We start from the raw sequence: 24,416 nt of genomic DNA, 5'->3' as shown, positions 1-24,416 counted from the left end.
TAGACCTTCTAACTTTATGCTATTTATATAGAATTATACATACAAAAAAAACTGAAATAATATTAGTATCAATAGTTAGTCTAATAGTAAAATTATTTTTCAACTTTCCCTGAATTCAAGTTGAAACCTCACTTCTTATATATATATTTTTAAAATTACTTTTACTAGATCGTAGAATCTTTCTCAACAAAATTTTTGGAATTGAAAATCCATAATTTATGAAGGGTCATATAAATTAGAGAATATTAAGAAGATACGAAAAAACTCCTATTAACATCGTCACATAAATAGGCCCTAATAAAATTAGATATCATGGTTTAATGTACTATTTCCTTATCAAAATGCAATTATCTGTATAAATGGACAACTTGACAGTAATTGAATGTCCAACTCGTTGTTATTTTACATAAATATTTAAATTTGGGCTAATGAGTAGAGATAAAAGTGAGAAATGTCCGGTGATGTAAGCTAAATGGTTTTTGTGTTCACAGGAGGAAATGGTGTAAAAAAAAAACAACATAGAACAAAAAAAGGGTTTTAATTTCTTATAAGTAATGGAATGATTTATAATAATTAAAAAAAAAAAAAAGAATTGAAATATCACCGAAATAGAATAAAGTATTGAAGCCGCAAGTGGAGTGGCCATTATATTATTATATTATTATAATTGAAGTGTAGTAATGTAAAATCAAAATGAATGGATGAAATTGGAGAAGGGGCAAAGGATAGTGACAAATCTCTTAATAGCTGTCCGTATTTGGGGATTTGGATCGGAGCTCGTGAACTAAAATAAAATAAGATAAAATGAGAACATAATTGGATTGGAGCTTGGGGACGAGGGGGACCCCACTTTGAAAACTTGGTAGTTCCACTTTGAAAAATGCTTGCTAGATATAGACTTTTTTTTTATTATTCTTTTTTTAATTTTAAAATCTTGAAATAAAATAAAATGATTATTTTTCTGGTCACGATGTGTTGCAAATTTGACAATCTAAATAGATGTTAAAGAAAATATATTTTGTGATGTGTATTTAATGAATTAGAACATACGTTTGATGTGAAATTAAACAAAATATCTCTAAAGAAATGCCCATATAGTTGGAAACTTTTGTAAATATAACAAATATTATTTACGGCTTGTCGTTTCATCTTTAAATATTCTATTTTTCTTTTTTTGATTCGTCTTGTGAGATTTTGTTTTTTTTTTTTTTTTTTTTGCAATTTTTTTCTATTATCTTTTTTATTTTTCAATTCTTTATTTAGGTCGTTTAATATTTTTTTGGGTCGTCTTTCTTCTTTTCTTTGCATCTTCTTAACAAAAAATAGTATAAAAGTAAAATATCTAAAAAAGATTGTGTATAAAGAATTAAATTGGGGTAGGCAAATGTAAAAGATATAAAAAAAATTAAAAAAAATCGTGTACCAAATTTTAAAAAAATAAATCGATTAACCAATTTTAAACGTACTCGAAAGTCTCATTATGTTCCCCTTTAATCCACATATTGCAAGCTTCCTTTATCTGATAAGAGTTTTGAATATCCTTGCATATCAGATCACGAAAAGCTCTAATCTTTCAAAGAAGGCAATGAAATTGATCTCCAGACATACCATAAACAATATTCCTCTTCATTTCAGAGGAAATACTATCTGACAAACCCGAATCCAATCCATTTGCCGACATCGAATCTTCCTCTCCAGCATTGATGCCCTTTTGATATAACGGTTGGCCAGCCAGGGATTGAGTTTGTTTCAATAATGGACACCTCTTTACATGCCCTTGAAGATTTTCTCGAAGCACATAGCAAGAGAAGTGAATATAGAGAACGTAATAGGCTAAGAATTATTACCAAACTGGAAACTATATATCAGAGTTACGAACACTAAGTTCTTTATGCAAGAGAGTCTTAAGGTTAGAATGGAGTGAACATACAAAAATTTAGATATATTGAAAATCCATAGAATCGAGTGCGGTGGATCATTTGATCTCTAGGTACTTAATCAAAATTAGTCTTTGGTGGGAGGAATTTACTATTTGAATTCAGTGACTCTTTTAGGAGATCATTTGTATCTGATTAAAAGAGACGACTAACCTATTTAGCAAAAATTTAACCGCTAGAACTATCTTTTATGCAAAATTTAATATAAACAATAATGGGCATGTTTAAGAAAAACTAATCAATCACTTTTAATATTAGTTCGTAGAGTCATAGTGTATAAACATGATGGTTTGTTAAGAGCGAGGACAGAGAAGATGGACATTGTGCCTAAATTTTCACTTATCAAATCTAGATGGATTTTTTTTATCAAAGATAGAGAATCATAAATATTGAAAAGACGTTCATACATGACTATTACCTGATTAGATAATGACATTTTGTTGTATTTGTAAATAAAGCAATTCATTACAATAGTTTATCTCTTCGTGCTCTTTATATTATTAAAATTAATTTTGAAAGAGTAGATAAATATTTTTATTTAATTTTAAAAATGATAAAAAATATAATTTTAACAAATGGAAAATAAAAACAAATCAATTCTTGAAAATTTGTTATTTTATATGTCAAAGAGGTAACACACATTAATAAAATAACAATCTTTTAACGATGCACAATTTTTTATTAACAAAATGCAACTTTTTTTTTAATATAAAGTTTGTCATGTTCAATAATCATTTTTTTCCAATATAACAAACACCATTGAAAAATTCATATTAGAATTGAATTGGTAACTTCATATAATATATAGTTGATTAACTTAGAAAATTTAATGTTTTCACCTCTTGATCTATGCTATGACTAATAATTTCTCTCATAATTACAATTTTCAACACATGGTTTCTTTTTCCATAAGTAATTTTTTTAATAGAAAAATCTCATTTCCTCACCCACACTTTCTTAAGCTATAATGATTCTAGAAATACATATTTTTCTTCACAAACCTAAAACAAAAAATTACACACATTCTAGTGGTTTCTATAAATCATCTTGTTCTCATGTTGAAGTCATTATCAAGAACGTCGTCGACGAAACCGTCTTTTGTAACCCTGACATTGTTGTCAGACTCGTTAGAAACATTTAAATAAATATTTCAAATATCATTAGTTAAATATGTAAAATAGTAGGAAATGTTATCAATTTTATGTTCGATCAATAACATTTCCTACTGTTTAGAAATAATTGATCTATAATTTGCTATGCACATTATAATATGTAAAAAAAAAAAAAAAAAAAATCCCGAAGCCCATTGACATGTTGGCTTAGCCTATAATTTTCAAAATTCAAAATTCACGCTTTTAACGGTAACATTTCCCTAGGATCATCCTATTTAATGATCCTCCACTTGTCAACATTCATAGAATCGCTTCCATTTCTTCTGGCACCGTCAAAATTTTGTTTAGATTGAAGAAGTTTTGTTTAGGGTTTTCCCGTCGGCCATACCAGAGTCAAAATTTCTTCAATGAAAACAAAAATTTGATCTCCATTTCGCCATGGATTTCCATACCTCGTCAAGGAGAGAACTCCGAATAAGATTCCGGCCAATGTCACTAATATCGCCATGGCCGACGCTCTTGCTGCTCGATCTTCAATCCGTGAGTCATCTTCTTCCCTGTAGAGTGTTCATCTTGTGATTTTGGATTGTTTTTTCAAGATATGTTTTCTGATTTTGAATTGTTTGCTTTTCGTATAGGCTAAAGGAATCGAGGGGTTTTTGTACGGTGATAGAGCCTGAATCGTTTTTTGATTCTGTACTTCGTGTAATTTTAGTGATTTTGAAGCGTATAATATAATTCTACTAAATAAGATTTTTCTAGGGTTTTCGGAAGTTTATTTAGATATTTCCTTATTCGCTCTTGGTATAGGTTGAAGGAATCAAGGAGTTTTTGCACCTTGATAGATCTGGAATACCTGAATCGCCGATAGAGGTTATTTCCTCGGGAATTCCACGAATTGCATCGAGAACTTCGAAAAGAAGAAAGGCCCCTCAAAGATGAAGCAATTACTACTCGATCATATTGAGAACTTCAAAAAGAGAAAAGGCCCTCAATCATGAGGCGATTACTACTTGATCACGCCTAAGTGCAGCTTGAGTTTAGGGGGAGATCTGAAAATGGAACCAATTACTGTCCACATATCGTTCAATGATATGCCTAACAGTTCAGGTTTGCATTTGTTGACTTCCTTGTGCTTTTTCCTTTGTATATTGATCTGTTTAGTTGAAAATTTTGACGATTGATAAAAATTGGTGCAGAACTCGTGAAGGAAAGTAAGGAATTAGAAAATGAAACCAATTATTGTTCATATGTCTATTGGTGACAGGTCTAACAGTTCAGGTTTGCATCTTGTGATTGTCTTGTTCTTCTTTGTTTTGCACAACAATATGCTTAGTTGAGAAGTTTGATGATTGATAAAAATTGGTGCAGAACTCGTGAAGGAAAGTAAGGAATTAGAAAATGAAACCAATTATTGTTCATATGTCTATTGGTGACAGGTCTAACAGTTCAGGTTTGCATCTTGTGATTGTCTTGTTCTTCTTTGTTTTGCACAACAATATGCTTAGTTGAGAAGTTTGATGAATGATAACAATTGGTGCAGAACACGTGAAGGAAAATAGCATCAACTTCCTCTTTAGTGCAACTAAGTTCTGACCAAACCCACCTTCAAATTTTCCCCCACAGCTCCAGACTCCAAAATTTCACAGGAAGAAGAAGACACAGTAGGAGTAGCAGCAGAGAAAACATGACCATTCTCCTCTTGAGATGGAACAAGAGAACCCCCATTCTTATCTCTTCCATCATGGATTTTTCTGTGCTTAATCACAAAAATCTCCTTCTTCACAGGGTACTCACTTCTTTCTTCTTTTCTCTCACCATTTTCCTCCCCTGTTTTGTTGCAGGTCTTGAGTTGCACATCAGTGGTAGGAGGCTGACAAATTGCAATGATGGGTTTGGTGCAGCCGTTGGAAGAGGTGGGATCTGGAGGTGAAGGTACAGAGGTGGAAGAAATTGAAGGTAAAGTCTTCTACTTTTTGCTCAAACAAGCACCCATTAGAGATATTGAGAAAGACCCAACAATGGAAATTCTCTAAAGAAGTAGGAAGAAAGAAGAGGTTGGTGAGTTTTTGAGATATTTTTAATTTAGATTTATCTTTTGGCTTCCTTGCATTTTTGTATTATGGATTATGGTGAAATTTTGAGTTTCTGCTTTTTTTCCCCTTTTTCTCCAATTACTGTCCTCATGTTGTTCGATGACATGCCTAACAGTTCAGGTTTGCATTTGTTGATTTCCTTCTTTTTTGTTTTGTATATAGATCTGTTTAGTTGAAATTTTTTATTATTGATAGCAATTGGTGCAGAACTCAGTGAAGGAAAGTAAGGAATTAGAAAATGAAACCAATAATTGTTCATATGTCTATTGGTGATATGTCTAACAGTTCAGGTTTGCATTTTGTGACTATTGGAAACAGAGTCTAGGAAAAACGATGAATTAGGAAGCAAATTAGATGAAGAATTGAGTGTGTAAGTTGATGATGGAGAGAAGAATAAGATGGAGTCTGAAGCTACTCTCGGAGGAGCAGAAATGGTTCTTGATGATCTGTTAAAATTTAGTTACTGCAAAGAAGGTTGGTGATTCTAAATTACAGAGGGTATTAATAACCATCAATAATTTTTCTCCATCTGTGCATTGAGGAATATTTAGCTGATATGTTTGTCCTTCTTTTACATTGCTGCAGCACCACATGCTAATTTGGATGTGAAATGTTTCTCTGAAATGAAAAGTAAATGAGGCTTCCAAAGAGGTTGATTCTGTGGAGATTTCTGCTGAGGAAATCAAAGTTTTCCATTGTAAAAGACCTCACCAGCTTTCCCTCTCAGGTTTTTCTATTCTTTTTCTTTAATATTTAGGAATTTTGCTTGTGTGATTTTCTGCATATATTATTGCCTTCTTCCTTTATCCTTTGGTTTGATTTTAGAGTGCGTTCTCGGTAATTTTAAGGTGATTTAAGAAAAATTGGTTGTCCGGGAATCAATTTTTCTATATTACCTTAACTCTACCTTAATAGAAGACATGTGTCTTCTAGTTTCACTTTAGTCGTGTCTTTCTTTCTTATTTTTATTTAAATCTAAATGGTTACTCATTTGGTTACGATGATTGATTGATCATTATTATATTTATTTCTTGTTGGAGACTGTAGGTTTTATTTTATTTTTTGGCCTTTGTTATTTGCACCTATACAGGGGTTTGAAAAGTTCAATCCCTCCCTCCCCTCTTTTATATGACATTCTTTTAGTTTTGGTTGTTTTCTAGTTGATCTATTATTGGATTGTTCAAATATTTTTTACTTCTTCTAGATGTTATATTCATTTTTCTCACTGTTTTTGTTTTTTTATTGAACTATTGTGTGGCAGTCTTTATTTATTGGTTATTTGTTGTTTCACTTTTGTTTTTTCATATTTTCTTAGTTTCTTTTAAGGAGTTTGACTAAATATGAATTGTTTTCATGGTCTTCCATACTCTCAATTTTTGTAGTTCCATTGTTCTATTCTATATTATTTTCTTTTGGTTATTTTTTGTATGCAATGTCTTTTTGACGAGACATTTTTAATGTAGATTTATATTGCATTTTGTATTATGGATTATTTATAATTTTGAGTTTCTTCTCTTTTTTTATTTTTCTTTTTTGGTTCTCTCTTATGTTGACATTTTCTTTTTTTGGTATTCTCTGTTTTCTCTTTTCTTTCTTTCTTTATTTTTTATTTACTTAGTTGGTCCTACTATTTTTGTTTTCTTTATTTTGTGGAATTTGTTTTCTTCTGATGTAGTTGTGTCCCATTAAATTTATTTTGGTGATTTAACAATCCATAATGTTCTTCTTCATTTTTATGTTAGTTTTTTCTTTGGTTCTTTGTCCTGCAATGTCCATTTATGCGATATCTTTAATTTATTTCTTTTAGCTTCTTACATTTTATTTTATGGATTGTTTGTATTAAAGGATTGTTTTGATATTTTGAGTTTCTGTTTTTTCCTATTTTTTGTATTTTGCTGTCTCTCTTTATGAGATATTTTAATTTAGGTTTATTATTTTTTAGCTTGCTTGTTTATGTATGGATTGTTCTGAAATTTTCTTTGGTCATTTGTTGTGCGTTGTTTCTTTATTCATTTTTAATTTAGGTTTACTTTTGATATTTTCTTTCTGTGTGTTGTGCAATGTCTTTTTTATGAGACATTTTAAATTTAAATTTGTTCACCTTTAGTTTGCATTTTGCATCATTGCTTGTATTAAAGGATTGTTTTGATATTTTGAGTTTCTGTTTGTTCCTATTTTTTGTATTTTGTTGTCTCTCTTTATGAGATATTTTAATTTAGGTTTATTATTTTTTAGCTTGCTTGCTTATGTATGGATTGTTCTGAAATTTTCTTTGGTCATTTGTTGTGCGTTGTCTCTTTATTCATTTTTAATTTAGGTTTACTTTTGATATTTTCTTTCTGTGTGTTGTGCAATGTCTTTTTTATATGAGACATTTTAAATTTAAATTTCTTCACCTTTAGTTTGCATTTTGCATCATTGCTTGTATTATAGGATTGTTTTGATATTTTGAGTTTCTGTTTGTTCCTATTTTTTGTATTTTGTTGTCTCTCTTTCTGAGATATTTTAATTTAGGTTTATTATTTTTTAGCTTGCTTGCTTATGGATTGTTCTGAAATTTTCTTTGGTCATTTGTTGTGCGTTGTCTCTTTATTCATTTTTAATTTAGGTTTACTTTCGATATTTTCTTTCTCTGTGTTGTGCAATGTCTTTTTTATGAGACATTTTAAATTTAAATTTGTTCACCTTTAGTTTGCATTTTGCATCATTGCTTGTATTAAAGGATTGTTTTGATATTTTGAGTTTCTGTTTGTTCCTATTTTTTTTATTTTGTTGTCTCTCTTTATGAGATATTTTAATTTAGGTTTATTATTTTTTAGCTTGCTTGCTTATGTATGGATTGTTCTGAAATTTTCTTTGGTCATTTGTTGTGCGTTGTCTCTTTATTCATTTTTAATTTAGGTTTACTTTTGATATTTTCTTTCTGTGTGTTGTGCAATGTCTTTTTTATGAGACATTTTAAATTTAAATTTCTTCACCTTTAGTTTGCATTTTGCATCATTGCTTGTATTAAGGGATTGTTTTGATATTTTGAGTTTCTGTTTGTTCCTATTTTTTGTATTTTGTTGTCTCTCTTTATGAGATTTTTTAATTTAGGTTTATTATTTTTTAGCTTGTTTGCTTATGTATGGGTTGTTCTGAAATTTTCTTTGGTCATTTGTTGTGCGTTGTCTCTTTATTCATTTTTAATTTAGGTTTACTTTTGATATTTTCTCTCTGTGTTGTGCAATGTCTTTTTTATGAGACATTTTAAATTTAAATTTGTTCACCTTTAGTTTGCATTTTGCATCATTGACTGTATTATTGATTGTTTTGAAACTTTGAGTTTCTATTTTTTATCCTTTGTTGTGTGATGACTTTTTATAAGACGTTTTTAGTTTAGATTTATTATTTTTCAGTTTGTTTGCATTAGGAATTATGGATTATTTTTTGAAATTTTGAGTTTCTTCTTTTTCTTTTTTGGTCTTTTGTTGTGTGATGTCTTTTTATGAGATATTTTTAATTTTGATTTATTATCTTTTAACTTCCTTGCATTATATCTGGTATTATGGATTATTAAGAAATATTGAGTTTGTTCTTTCTTTTTTGTCCCTTGTCATTGTGCTATGTCTCTTTATGAAACATTTTTTAACTTAGGTTTATTGCTTTTTTGCTTCCTTGAATTTTGTATTATGGATTGTTTTGAAATTTTGACTTTCTTTTTTCCTTTTTCTGGTTATTTGTTATGTCATGTTTTTTTATGAGACATTTATAATTTAAATTTATTCTTTTAGCTTGCATTTTGTGTTATGGGATTCTTTTGAAATTTTGAGTTTTTTTTGTCCTTTGTTGTGCGATTACTTTTTATGAGTCATTTTTAGTTTAGATATTTCTTAGCTTGTTGAATTTTGTATTATGGATTATTTTGTGAAATTTTGTTCTTTCTTTTTCTTTCTTTGGTCCTTTGTTGTGTGATGTTTTTTGATTAGACATTTTTAATTTAGATTATTTATTATATTTTTAAGCTTGCTTGGATGATGGATTGTGTATTGTTTTGAAAATTTGAGTTTCTGTTCTTTTTTTTTTTTTTTTTGGTCTTTGTTGTACAATGTCTCTTTATGAGACATTTTAAACATAGGTTTGTTAGTTTTTAGCTTGCTTGAATTTTGTATTATGAATTGTTCTAAAATTTGGACTTTTTTTATTTTTTATTTTTCTGGTTATTTGCTGTGCTATGTCTTTTGGTGAGACATTTTTAATTTAAATTTATTCTTTTAGCTTGCATTTTGTGTATTTTGTGTTACGGATTGTTTTGAAATTTTGAGTTTTTTTCTTTTTTTTTTTGTTGTCCTTTGTTGTGCGATAACTTTTTATGAGACATTTTTAGTTTAGATATTTTTTAGTTTGTTTCCATTATGTATTATGGATTGTTTTTTTGAACTTTTGAGTTTCTTCTTCTTCTTTTCTTTTTTGGTTTTTTGTTGGGCAGTCTTTTTATGAGATATTTTTAATTTAGATTTATCTTTTGGCTCCCTTGCATTTTGTATTATGGATTATTATGAAATTTTGAGTTTCTGCTTCTTTTTTATTATGAGACATTTTTTAACTTAGGCTTATTATTATTTTTGCTTGCTTGAATTTTGTATTATGGTCGGTTTGACTTTCTTTGTTTTTCTTTTCTGGTCATTTGTTGTGCCATGTTTTTACATTTCTTCTTTTGGTTATTTGTTGTGCGATGTCATTTTAGGATACATTTTTTTTCTTTAGATTTAGTTTGCATTTTATATTAAGAATTGTTCTAAAACCTTTTCTTTTCTTTTTCTGGTCATTTGGTGTGGGATGTCTCTTTACGACATTTTTAATTTAGATCTATTTTTAGCTTGCATTTTTTTGTTAGGGATTGTTTTGAAATTTGGAGTTTGTTATGATATTCTTAAAGTATTCTCTGTTTTTTCTTCTCTGTTTATTTTGTTAGTTGGTGATATTGTTGTGGAATTTATTTTCTTCTTATGTAGCATTTTCTCTACGACTTTTTTATGTGAAATTCTTTGGTTTAGTTCTATTTTTGTTGATGTTTTCATAATTGTAGTTAACTTTTTTGGTATATGCTTGTTTTAATTTTATTTTCTTTATTTTCTTTGTTCAACGACATAGCAATATTTCTCTTGACCAATGATCTACTGGATTTTTTTTCCTTTCACTGTGAGGATTTCTTTTTTTCATTTCTGTTGTGTAATCATTTTTGTGCATTTTCATTCTACTCATCGCTGCATTCATTGTTTTGATGTTTTTAATTACAGATTTTTTTTAATATTTTCATTCTACTTGTAGGCTTCCACAACCATTTTCCCTATTGGGAAAAGTCAATAATGCTAAAGAATCCTCCTTGTCCTCCTTGGATTACCTTTTCTTCACACGTGTCTTATAAAATATATATATATATTTTATTCCAAATATATGCATGTATATAAAGAAAATGGAACCAATTACTGTCCACATGTGATATGCTTAACAGTTCAGGTTTGCATTTGTTGATTTTCTTGTTCTTTTTGTTTTGTATATAGATCTGTTTAGTTGATTTTTTTTATTATTGATAGCAATTGGTGCAGAACTCGGTGAAGGAAAGTAAGGAATTAGAAAATGAAACCAATTATTGTTCATACGTCTATTGGTGATATGTCTAAAAGTTCAGGCTTGCATTTGTTGATTTCCTTGTTTGTTTTGTTTTGTATATAGATCTGTTTAGTTGATTTTTTTTTTTATTATTGATAGCAAATTGGTGCAGAACTCAGTGAAGGAATGTAAGGAATTAGAAAATGAAACCAATTATTGTTCATACGTCTATTGGTGATATGTCTAAAGTTCAGGTTTGCATTTTGTGACTGTCTTGTTCTTTTTTGTTTTGCACAACGATATGCTTAGTTGAGAAGTTTGATGAATGATAACAATTGGTGCAGAACCCGTGAAGGAAAATATGAAATTGGAAACAGAGTGTAGGAAAAATGATGAATTAGGAAGCAAATTAGATGAAGAATTGAGTGTGTAAGTTGATGATGGAGAGAAGAATAAAATGGAGTCTGAAGCTACTCTCGGAGGAGTAATCAGAAATGTTTCTTTGATGATCTGTTAAAATTTAGTTACTGCAAGAAGGTTGATGATTCTAAATTACAGAGGGTATTAATAACCACCAATAATTTTTCTCCATCTATGCATTGAGAAATATTTAGCTGATATGTTTGTCCTTCTTTTACATTGCTGCTGCACCACATGCTAATTTGAACGTGAAATGCTTCTCTGAAATGAAAAGTAAATGAAGCCTCCTAAGAGATTCTGTGGAGATTTCTGCCGAGGAAATCAAAGTTTGCCATTGTAAAAAACCTTACCAGCTTCCTCTCAGGTTTTTCTATTTTTTTTCTTTAATATTTTTGAATTTTGCTGCATGTGTGATTTCTTCATATATTATTGGTTTTTTCCTTTATGATTTCTTTTGATTTTGGAGAGTTTCCACGGTGATTTTGATGTGATTTAAGAAAAATAATGGTTGTCCGTGGTTACGGTGATTGAATGATCATTATTATATTTATTTGTTATTATATTTATTTCTTGTTGGGGACTGTAGGTTATTTTATTTTTTGGCCTCTGTTATTTGCACCTATACAGGGGTTTGAAAAGTTCAATCCCTCCCCTCTTTGATATGACACTCTTTTAGTTTTGGCTGTTTTCTAGTTGATCTATTGGATTGTTCAAATAATTTTTACTTCTTCTAGACGTTATATTCATTTTCTCACGGTTTTTGTTTTTGCCAAGGAAATCAAGGATTGTCATAGTACAAAACCTCACACCTGCTTTCCTTCTCAGGTTTTTCTATTCTTTTTCTTTAATATTTAGGAATTTTGCTTGTGTGATTTTCTGCATATATTATTGCCTTCTTCCTTTATCCTTTGGTTTGATTTTAGAGATCGTCCTCGGTAATTTTAAGGTGATTTAAGAAAAATTGGTTGTCCGGGAATCAATTTTTCTATATTACCTTAACTCTACCTTAATAGAAGACATGTGTCTTCTAGTTTCACTTTAGTCGTGTCTTTCTTTCTTATTTTTCTTTAAATCTAAATGGTTACTCATTTGGTTACGATGATTGAATGATCATTATTATATTTATTTCTTGTTGGAGACTGTAGGTTTTATTTTATTTTTTGGCCTTTGTTATTTGCACCTATACAGGGGTTTGAAAAGTTTAATCCCTCCCTCCCCTCTTTTATATGACATTCTTTTAGTTTTGGTTGTTTTCTAGTTGATCTATTACTGGATTGTTCAAATATTTTTTACTTCTTCTAGATGTTATATTCATTTTCTCATTGTTTTTGTTTTTCTATTGAAGTATTGTGTTGCGGTCCTTATTTATCGGTTATCTTTTGTTTCACTTTTGTTTCTTAACATTATCTTAGTTTCTTTTAATGAGTTTGACTAAATGTGAATTGTTTTCATCGTCTTCCATACTCTCGATTTTTGTAGTTCCATTTTTTATGGTATATTATTTTCTTTTGGTGATTTGTTGTGTGTGGTCTTTTTTATGGTATATTATTTTCTTTTGGTGATTTGTTGTGTGCAATGTCTTTTCTATGAGACATTTTTAATGTAGATTTTATATTGCATTTTGTATTATTGATTATTTATAATTTTGAGTTTCTTTTCTTTTTTCCATTTTGTTCTCTTTTATGTGGACACTTTCTTTTGGTATTCTCTGTTTTCTCTTTTCTTTCTTTTTTTATTTTTTATTTACTTGGTTGGTCATATTTTTTTCTTTGAACAAATGTGGAATTTGTTTTCTTCTAATGTAGTTGTGTCCCAGTAAATTTATTTTCGTGATTTTATTTTTCTGTTGTATCTTCTTTGGTTCTTTGTCCTGCAATGTCCATTTATGCGACATCTTTAATTTATTTCTTTTAGCTTCTTGCATTTTATTTTATGGATTGTTTGAAATTTTGAGTTTTTTCTTTTTCTGGTCCATTATTGCGACATTTCTAATTTAGATTTATTAGCTTGTGTTATGGATTGTTTTTTGGAATTTTGAGTTTCTTCATGTTTTGTTGTGCGATGTTTTCTTAGGAGACATTTTGAATTTATATTTATTATTTTTTAGCGGTTTATTATTTTTTTGCTTGCGTACGTGTGGATTGTTTTGAAATTTTGAGTTTTTTTCTTTTTTCTCTTTGGTAATTTGTTGTGCAATGTCTCTTTATTTCTTTTTTAATTTCGGTTTATTTTTTAGCTTTCCTTTCTCTTTTTCTTTTTATGTGTGGATTGTTCTGAAATTTTGAATTTTTTTTCTTTGGTCAGCGTTGTCTCTTTATTCCATTTTAATTTAGGTTTATTTTTTATCTTTTCTTTCTCTGGCTTTTGCAATGTCTTTTATAGGAGACATTTTAAATTTAAATTTGTTCACCTTTAGTTTGCATTTTGCATCATTGATTGTATTATTGATTGTTTTGAAACTTTGAGTTTCTATTTTTTATCCTTCGTTGTGTGATGACTTTTATAAGACGTTTTTAGTTTAGATTTATTATTTTTTAGTTTGTTTGCATTAGGAATTATGATTTGTTTTTTTGAGATTTTGAGTTTCTTCCTTTTCTTTTTTTTGTCATATGTTGTGCGATGTCTTGATATGATATATTTTTAATTTAGATTTATTATCTTTTAGCTTCTCTTATATCTGGTATTATAGATTATTATAAAATTTTGAGTTTCTTCTTTTTCTTTGTCCCTTGTCATTGTGCGATGTCTCCTTATGAAACATTTTTTAACTTAGGTTTATTGTTTTTTTTGCTTCCTTGATTTGTATTATGGATTGTTTTGAAATTTTGACTTTCTTTTTTTCTTTTTCTGGTCATTTGTTATGTCGTCTTTTTATGAGATGTTTATAATTTAAATTTATTCTTTTAGCTTGCATTTTGTTGTGGTATGGGATTGTTCTGAAATTTTGAGTTTTTTTTATCCTTTGTTGTGAGATTACTTTTTACCAGTCATTTTTAGTTTAGATATTTTTTACCTTGTTGCATTTTGTATTATGGATTGTTTCGTGAAATTTTGAGTTCCTTTCCTTTTCTTGCTTTGGTCCTTTGTTGTGTGACGTTTTTTTATTACATTTTTAATTTAGATTATTTATTATCTTTTTAAGCTTGCTTGGATAATGGATTGTGTATTGTTTTGAAAATTTGAGTTTATGTTCTTTTCTCTTTTTTTTGTCTTTGTTGTGCCATGTCTCTTTAATGAGACATATTAAACTTATGTTTATTAATTTTTAGCTTGCTTGAATTTAGTATTATGAATTGTTCTGAAATTTTGACTTTCTTTTAACTTTTTTGGTCATTTGCTGTGCTGTGTTTTTTGATGAGACATTTTTAATTTAAACTTATTCTTTAGCTTGCATTTTGTGTTATGGACTGTTATGAAATTTTGAGTTTTTTTTTGTCCTTTGTTGTGCGATAACTTTTTATGAGACATTTTTTGGTCATTTGCTGTGCTTTGTTTGTTTGCATTGTTTTTTAAATTTTGAGTTTTTCATTTTTGGTTTTTTGTTGGGCAGTCTTTTTGTGAGATATTTTTAATTTAGATTTATCTTTCAGCTTCCTTGCATTTTGTATTATGGATTATTATGAAATTTTGAGTTTCTGCTTTTTTTTCTTTGGTTGTTGTGTGATGTCTGTTTATGAGACATTTTTTAACTTAGGTTAGTTATTTTTTTGCTTGCTTGCATGGTCTGTTCTGATATTTTGACTTTCTTTGTTTTTCTTTTCTGGTCATTTATTGTGCCATGTCTTTTCATTTCTTCTTTTGGTTCTTTGGTGTGCGATATCATTTTAGGATACATTTTTAATTTAGATTTATGATAATTAGTTTGCATTTTATATTAAGGATCGTTCTAAAAACATTTTTTTCTTTTTCTTTTTCCTTTTCTGGTCATTTGGTGTGGGATGTCTCTTTATGTGACATTTTAATTTAGATCTATTTTTTAGCTTGCATTTTTGTTAGCGATTGTTTTGAAATTTGGAGTTTGTTATGATATTCTTAAACTATTCTCTGTTTTTTTTCTCCTTTATATTTTGTTAGTTGGTGATATTGTTTTTCTTTGAACAAATGTGGAATTTATTTTCTTCTTATGTAGTTGATTTTCTCTAAGATTTTTTTTTTTATGTGAAATTCTTTGGTTTAGTTCTATTGTTGTTGATGTTTTCGTAATTGTAGATAACTTTTTTGGTATATGTTTAGTTTGATTTAATTTTCTTTATTTTCTTTGTTCAATGACATAGCAATATTATTCTACTCTCTTGACCAACGATCTATTGGATTTTTTCTCTTCATTGTGAGGATTTTTTTCTTTTATTTTGCGAGTCTATTTTTTACATTTCTTTTGTGTAATCATTTTTTGTGCGTTTTCATTCTACTCGTGGTTGCATTCATTGTTTTGATTCTTTTAATTACGGAATTTTTTGAATATTTTCATTCTACTGGTAGGCTTCCACAACCATTTCCCTATTGGGAAAAGTCAATAATGCTAAAGAATCCTCCTTGTCCTCCTTGGATTACCTTTTCTTCACACGTGTCTTATAATATATATATATATATATATTGTTCCAAATATATGCATGTATATAAAGAAAATGGAACCAATTACTGTCCACATGTGATATGCCTAACAGTTCAGGTTTGCATTTGTTGATTTTCTTGTTCTTTTTGTTTTGTATATAGATCTGTTTAGTTGAAATTTTTTATTATTGATAGCAATTGGTGCAGAACTTAGTGAAGGAAAGTAAGGAATTAGAAAATGAAACCAATTATTGTTCATACGTCTATTGGTGATATGTCTAAAGTTCAGGTTTGTATTTTGTGACTGTCTTGTTCTTTTTTGTTTTGCACAACAATATGTTTAGTTGAGAAGTTTGATGAATGATAACAATTGGTGCTGAACCCATGAAAGGAAACTGAGTTTAGGTTTCAGTCTAAGAAAACCGATGAATCAGGAAGCAAATTAGATGGAGTCTGAAGCTATTCTCGGAGGAGAAACCAGAAATGGTTCTTGATGATCGGTTAAAATCTAGTCACCGCAAAAAGACGGTTGATGATTCTAAATTACAGAGGGTATTAATAACCGTCAATAATTTTTCTCCATCTGTGCATTGAGCAATATTTAACTGATATTTTGCTGCAGGCACCACATGCTAATTTGGATGTGAAATACTTCTCTGAAATGAAAAGTAAATAAAGCTTCCAGAGAGGGGAGGATTCTGTGGTGATTTTTGTCATTGTAAAAAACCTCACACTTACTTTCCCTCTCAGGTTTTTCTATTCTTTTTCTTTAATATTTTGGTATTTTGCTTGTGTGATTTTCTGCATATATTATTGCCTTTTTCTTTAGTTTTATTTTTGAGAGCGTCCTTGGTAATTTTAAGGTGATTTATGAAAAATTGGTTGTCCGGGAATCAATTTTTCTATATTACCTTAACTCTACCTTAATAAAAGATACCTTAATAAAAGACACGTGTCTTTTAGTTTCACTTTAGTTGGGTCTTTCTTTCTTATTTCTTTTAAATCTGAATGTGTTACTCATTTGGTTAATCAAATGATCGAATGATCATTGTTATATATATTTCTTGTTGGAGACTGTAGGTTTTATTTTATTTTTTGGCCTTTGTTATTTGCACCTATACAGGGGTTTGAATAGTTCAATCCCTCTCCTCTTTTATGACATTCTTTTAGTTTTGGCTGTTTTCTAGTGGTTCTGTTGGATTGTTGAAATAATTTTTACTTCTAGATATGTTGTATTCATTTTTCTCACTGTTTTTGTTTTTTTTATTGAACTATTGCGTGGCAGTCTTTATATATTGGTTATCTTTTGTTTCACTTTTGTTTTTTCATATTTTCTTAGTTTCTTTTAATGAGTTTGACTAAATATGAATTGTTTTCATTTGTCTTCCATACTCCCCATTTTTGTAGTTCCATTTTTTATGGTATATTATTTTCTTTTGGTGATTTGTTGTGTGCAATGTCTTTTTTATGAGACATTTTTAATGTAGATTTATATTGCATTTTGTATTATTGATTATTTATAATTTTGAGTTTCTTTCTCTTTTTTATTTTTCTTTTTTGTTCTCTTTTATGTGGACATTTTCTTCTTTTGGTATTCTCTGTTCTCTTTTCTTTCTTTCTTTATTTTTTATTTACTTAGTTGGTCCTAATTTTTTTGTTTTCTTTATTTCGTGGAATTTGTTTTCTTCTAATGTAGTTGTGTCCCATTAAATTTATTTTGGTGATTTAACAATCCATAATGTTCTTTTGTATTTTCTTTGGTTCTTTGTCCTGCAATGTGCATTTATGCGACATCTTTAGTTTATTTCTTTTAGCTTCTTGCATTTTATTTTATGGATTGTGTTGAAAATTTGAATCTTTTAGCTTGTTTTGTATTTTGTATTATGGATTGTTTTTTGAAATTTTGATTTTCTTTATTGGTCCTGTCCTTTGTTGTGCGATGTTTTCTTATGAGACATTTTGTACTTTGTTTTCTCTTTGTGAGATTTTTTAATTTAGGTTTATTATTTTTTAACTTGCTTGCATATGAATGGATTGTATTGAAATTTTGAGTTTTTTTAGCTTGTTTTGTATTTTGTATTATGGATTGTGTTGTGCGATGTTTTCTTATGAGACATTTTGTATTTTGTTCTCTCTTTGTGAGATTTTTTAATTTAGGTTTATTATTTTTTAACTTGCATTGGATTGTATTGAAATTTTGAGTTTTTTTTTGTTCTTTTGGTCATTTCTCTTTATTCCATTTTTAATTTAGGTTTATTTTTTAGCTTGCTTGGATTTTGTATTATATATGGATTGTTCTTAAATTTTGAGTTTTTTTTTGTCATTTATTTTGCTTATATTTTATATTATTTATAGATTGTTATGAAATTTTGAGCTTTTTTTTCCCTTTTTGGTCCTTTCTTGTGCAATATCTTTTTAGATACATCTTGAATTTAAATTTATTATCTTTTAGTTTGCATTTCTGCATTATTGATTGTTCTAAAATTGAGTTTCTTTTTTTATCCTTTGCATTATTGATTGTTGTGAAACTTTGAGTTTCTTTTTTTTATCCTTTACTGTGTGATGACTTTTTATAAGATGTTTTTAGTTTAGATTTATTATTTTCTAATTTGATTGCATTATGAATTATGGATTGTTTTTTTAAATTTTGAGTTTCTTCTTTTTATTTTTGTCTTTTGTTGCGATGTCTTTTTGTGAGACGTTTTTAGTTTAGATTTATTATCTTTTAGTTTCCTTGCATTATATTTGGTATTATAGATTATTATGAAATTTTGAGTTCCTTCTTTTTTTTTTCTTTTACCATTGTGCGAGGTCTCTTTATGAAACATTTTTTAACTTAGGTTTATTGTTTTTTGCTTCCTTAAATTTTGTATTTTTGATTGTTTTGAAATGTTGACTTATTTTTTTCCTTCTTATGGTCATTTGTTAGGTCTTTTTATGAGACATTTATAATTTAAATTTATTCTTTTAGCTTGCTTGCATTTTGTGTTATGGGATTGTTCTGAAATTTTGATTTTTTTTTTTTGTCATTTTTAGTTTAGATACTTTTTAGCTTGTTGCAGTTTGTATTTTGTGAAATTTTGAATTTTGAGTTTCTTTCTTTTCTTTTTTCTTTGTTGTGTGATGGTTTTTTATTAGACATTTTTAATTTAGATTATTTATTATCTTTTTAAGCTTGCTTGGATGATGGATTGTGAATTGTTTTGAAAATTTGAGTTTCTTTTTTTTATTCTCTTTCTTTTTAGTATTTGTTGTGCGATGTCCCTTTTTATCTCTTAAACTTAGGTTTATTATTTTTTATCTTGCTTGAATTTTATATTATGAATTGTTTTGAAATTTTGATTTTTTTTTTCATTTGTTGTGCTATGTCTTTTTACAAGACATTTTTAATTTAGACTTATTCTTTTAGCTTGCATTTTGTGTATTTTGTATTATGGATTGTTTTTTTTTTTTTTTTTTAAATTTGAGTTTTTTTTTGGTTGTTGGTTGGAATTTTGGTATTCTCTGTTTTTCTCTTTTATTTTCTTCTAATGTAGTTGTGTCCCAGTAAGTTTATTTTTGTGAAATAACAATTCATAATGTTCTGTTGTATTTTCTTTGGTTCTTTGTTTTGCAATGTCTATTTATGCGATATTTTTAATTTAGATTTATTTCTTTTAGCTTCGAAATTTTGAATTTTTTCTTTTTCGTACAATAAAAACATGGATTCGTACTTATTATCTTTTAGCTGGTTGTTTGTTGAAGTTTTGAGTTTCCTTTTCCTTTAGTCCTTTGTTGTGCAATGTTTATGGCTTGTATTAATGGATTGTTTTGATATTTTGAGTTTCTATTTTTTCCTTTATTTTTTTGTCTTTTATTGTCTATAATTTTTTAATTTAGGTTTATTATTTTTTATCTTGCTTGCATTTTGTTGTATGTATATGGCTTGTTCTGAAATTTTAAGTTCTCTTTTTGTGGTTTGGCTGTGTGATATCTTTTTATTCCATTTTTAATTTAGGTTTATTTTTTAGCTTGCTTATATTCTTGAGCTTTTCCTTTTTGGTCATTTGTAAAGACATTTAAATCTAAATTTATTATCTTTTAGTTTGCCTTTTTGCATTATTGATTGTTTGGAACTTTGAGTTTCCTGTTTTTATCCTTGGTTGTGTGATGACTTTTTTATGAGACGTTTTTAGTTTGTTTGCATTAGGTATTACAGATTGTTTTTTTAAATTTTGAGTTTCTTCTTTTTTTTTTTTGGTCTTTTGTTGCGTGATGTACTTTTATGAGATTTTTTTAGTTTAGATTATCGTCTTTTAGCTTCCTTGCATTTTGTATTATGGATTATTATGAATTTTTGAGTTCCTATGTTTTTTCATTTTTTTGTCCTTTGTCAGTGTGTAATGTCTCGCTACCAGACCTTTCTAACTTCAGGTTTATTATTTTTTTTGCTTGCTTTAATTTTGTGATTGATCTGAAATTTTGACTTTTGTTTTGCTTGTTCTAGTCATTTGTTATGTCATATCTTTTTATAAGATATTTTTAATTTAAATTTATTCTTTTAGCTTGCATTTTGTGTTATGGGGTTGTTTTGAAATTTTGAGTTTTTTTTGTTCGTATATGCGATGACTTCTTATGAGTCTTTTTTAGTTTAGATATTGTTTGCATTTTGTATTTTGAAATTTTGAGTTTCTTTTTCTTCATTGGATCCTTTTGTTGTGCGATATTTTTTTATTAGACATTTTTAATATAGATTATTTATCTTCTTTTTAAGTTTGCTTGGATGATATGGATTGTGGATTGTAATTTTGAAAATTTGAGATTCTGTTTTTTCTTTTCTTTTTTTGTCATTTGTTAAGCGATTTCTCCTTATGAGACATTGTTTATTATTTTTTAGCTTGTTTGAATTTTGTGTTATGAATATAATAGTTCTGAAATTTTAACTTTTGTTCTTTTTTTTGTCATTTGTTTTGCCCTCTCTTTTGATGAGACATTTTTAATTTAAATTTATTCTTTTAGCTTGCATTTTGTTATGATATTTTTACTTTTGGTATTTTTGTTTTTTTTGTCTTTATTTTATTTTGTTAGTTTGTGATTTTTTTTATTGAACAAATGTGGAATTTATTTTATTCTCATGTAGTTGCATTTGATGGGGTTCAAATTCTTTTCACCCTCTCTTTGAAACTTTATTGTTTGTCTGTTTGATTTGAATTTGTTTAGTTCTATTGTTATATCTTTGTTTTTTTTATCTTAAATCTCGCTCATTTGGTTATGACATTTGAGTGAACATTGTTATATTTATTTATTGTCAGAACGAGTATAGATTTTTTTTTTAATCCTTTGTTGTGCGATGTCTTTTTATGGGATATTTTTAATTTAAATTAATCTTTTTAGCTTGCTTTTTTGTATTACATTATTATGAAAATTTGAGTTTTTACTTTTTATTTTTTTGGTCATTCGTTGTGCGATTCTCTTTTGGAGATGTTTTTAATTTAAGATTTATTATTTTTAGTTTACATTTTTGCATTATGGATTGATGTGAAATTTTGAGTTTTTGGTAGATATTTTTAGTTTAAATTTATTATTTTTTAGCTTAATTTCGTTTTTATTAGGTGATTGTTTTTAGAAATTGAGTTTTTTTTTCCTTGTTTTGTTTTGGTCTTTTGTGGTGCAATGTTTTTCATGAGACACATTTAATTTAGATTTATTATCTTACCTTGCTTGATTATGGTACATTCTAAAATTTTAAGTATCTTCTTGTTCTTTTTTTGGTCTCTTGTTGTGTGAGTGTGATGCCTTTTTATGAGGTAATATTTAATTTAGATATATTATCTTTCAACTTCCTTGCGGTATTATGGATTGTTTTAATATTTTGAGTTTCTTTTGGTTCTTTGTTGTGCGATGTTTTTTTTTTTATTTATCATCTTTTAGTTTGCATTTTGCATTATGGATTGTTATAAAATTTTGATTTGTTTCTTTTTCTTTTTCTAGTCATTTGTGTCATACCCTTCAAGGAGACATTTTTATTTAGATTTATTCTTTTAGTTTGCCAAGTATTAGGGATTGTTTTCAACTTTGGAGTTTGTTTGGATATTTTTACTTTTGGTATTCTTTGTTTTTTCTTTTCTTTTCTTTCAATTTTGTTAGTTTGTGATATTTCTTTTTCTTTGATTTAATAAATGTGGAATTTTATTTTATTCTTTTTATGTAGCATCATTTTCTCTATGATAGCTTTCAAATTCTTTTCACAAATCTCTTTGAAATTTTATTGTGTCTATTTGATTATTCAAATCTTTCTTTCTTGTTTTGTGTTGTTTTTTTACGTGAAATTCTTTGGTTTAAGTTCTATTGTTATTGTTCTACTCTCTGACCTACGATCTATTGGATTTTTTTCTTTTCATTGAGTTTTTTTTTCCTTTGATTGTGCGAGTCTTTCTATTTGTGTAATCATTTTTGTGCATTTTCATTCTACTCACGGTGTTTAATTTCATTCATATTTTTTTTAATATTTTCATTCTATTGGGATTAGGGCTCCACAATAACCATTCCCCAATTTGGGGGTCAATAATGCTAAAGAATCCTCATTGTCCTCCTTGGACATCCATCGTGACTAAACTGCTCCTATGAAAGAGTGACCATACAAGACTTATTCAACTTCTCCTGCACTTATTGAAGTGATCGTACTAATTGATGGAAGAAGACTCATGACTGAGAAACCTCATTTTTCTGTCATATTCTGACCGTTCCAGTTGGTTTCGTACTGCCCGTGGGTTAACATGTTATATATAAATTCAGGCTTTTCTCTTTTTAGTAGGTTCTGAATAGACTTTATACCTTTTAGTTAGTAGTAGGCTTCAAATGAAATATGTTTTGAATTTGACATAAGACTGTAAGTTGTTTGGTCTTTTGTTTTTTCGTTTCTACGTAGGATTTGAAACATAACCATGGATACGATAGGTAATTTTCATTGGAGGTCACAACTTCACTTAACATGTTTTTATTTTAGCATGTGCAAGCATAATTTGTATTGGCTAAGAATTGGTAGCTTGTGTTGATATTGTTGTCATTATCAATATTAATGTGTGGACTTGTGCTTCAAAATGATTTTTTCTTTTCTTATCAGGTACTACAAGAATCTATTGGATCAATAAAGCCACATAGCAATTGATTGAATTAGACTTTTTGTAGACTCTTCAAGCTTTGATTAGATTGCAATTTGATTGTATTAGTCTCTTTGGAAAACATTCGATAGACTGTACTACTATTTTCTATGTTTACGTTAACTGAAGCTTCTATGTTATTGTAATGAACTTTATTATATTTTTGATAATATAAAAGTTACATATATGGATTCTGTGGAAATAAATATATGCACCATCTATCCTATACATCACATTGATTCTTGGATACATATTTGAAACTTCGAGAGCTTATAGTCATAGCATAAATTTTCTGATCGTAGTTTTAGAAAAGCAAATATTTGAATATATTGCGTCATATATTTTTATAGTTTTTCTAGACATTTAAAATATTATTTTAAATCTTTAAATATAATTCATTAGACTATGAAGATTTTCTTTTTGGTTTATTACTAATAACCACACTAACAACAAAGAGTATATTAGTTAAAGCGTACTATATCTATAGTTTGCATTCATTAATTTTAATTTAAGTTTTTGAATTAATTAGTGATTTAACGGTCCAAAAAAACTTGATAGTATTAGTTTTCATCGGTCTTTTTTTAAGATAAGATTTATAATATCCATCCTTTAAAGTAGCGGATTAAAATCGATGCATAAAATAAATTATTCTTAACGAGAAATTAAATGAATTGTGACAGGCTAGAGATTTAAGTAGGTATTAATTTATTTAGTGATATAATCGTTACAATAATTTTGGTTAAAGTTTAAAAGTTAATACATAATTTTTCTTAAATCTATATATCAAAAAATGGTAAAAATTTGCAAAATTAACAAATTATTTATCAATAGAAAAATGAATTATAATGAATTTTGTCTTTTTATTTTACGAGGGTAAATAATTTGTTTTCTTAATTTTTCTTTTAAAGAACTCCTAAATTCTTTTTTTTTTTTTTTTTTTGCAATTTCTTCATTTTTCTTTCATTTCTATATATATATATATATATATATATATATATATATATATATATATATATATATTTATCAACATGTAAGTAGAATCCAAAAATTTGTTAACGTTCCTATGGTCTTTTTCTCTTAATTTTTTTTGTTCATTTTTCATGAAAGAATTAGTAGGTATTGATAAAAAAAAAAATTAATTTAAAGATTTATTGAAAGTTAATGAGATTAAGTTCGTCTATGTAGAATTAGATTTTTCTTTAAATAAAAGTTTAGACATGTATGATCAAATTTCTTTTTAAAATTGCTATCAATTCAATTAGTATGATGTTGCCTATATTTATCTTTGTTTATAAGCGAGTCTTATGAGATATAATTAAAATTGTAGTGTAACCATTTGATCATACGATAATTTTAGAGATATAATTTGTAAAATTTGTATTAATCTATGAATTTAATCTTTAATTTTTTTTATTCTCTCTCTTTTGGAAAAAGAATTAACCTTCAAGCTTATTGATCTTCATGGACGTCTGGCCTTTGGACTTGTTGATCTTCTTAGAGGATCATATTGGTTGATCTTGTTGAATAATTTGGACTAACTTTTAATATGTTGACCGTCTTCATGACACG

At 27.7% G+C, this 24,416-nt stretch overlaps 1 long non-coding RNA gene across 8 annotated transcripts; it reads left to right on the top strand.

Moving 5' to 3' along the window:
• The first annotated feature begins 3,357 nt into the window (after positions 1-3,357).
• Positions 3,358-23,042, top strand: LOC127151744 (uncharacterized). Of its 8 annotated transcripts, XR_007824911.1 has the most exons (10): positions 3,358-3,589; positions 3,688-3,754; positions 3,860-4,159; positions 4,249-4,330; positions 4,421-4,502; positions 4,593-5,008; positions 5,464-5,619; positions 5,731-5,872; positions 22,217-22,453; positions 22,811-23,041. It is a non-coding gene; the product is annotated as an uncharacterized LOC127151744 (long non-coding RNA). The 8 variants fall into 8 exon arrangements; XR_007824916.1 differs by lacking the exon at positions 22,217-22,453 and having other exon boundaries at positions 22,811-23,042; XR_007824917.1 differs by lacking the exon at positions 22,811-23,041 and having other exon boundaries at positions 3,688-3,710; positions 22,217-22,695.
• Positions 23,043-24,416: the final 1,374 nt, after the last annotated feature.

Source organism: Cucumis melo, chromosome 11 (genome assembly GCF_025177605.1).
Source record: "Cucumis melo cultivar AY chromosome 11, USDA_Cmelo_AY_1.0, whole genome shotgun sequence".
NCBI lineage: Eukaryota > Viridiplantae > Streptophyta > Magnoliopsida > Cucurbitales > Cucurbitaceae > Cucumis > Cucumis melo.
Note: the sequence above shows the minus strand (reverse complement) of the source record. Positions and strands in the feature narration are given on the sequence as shown.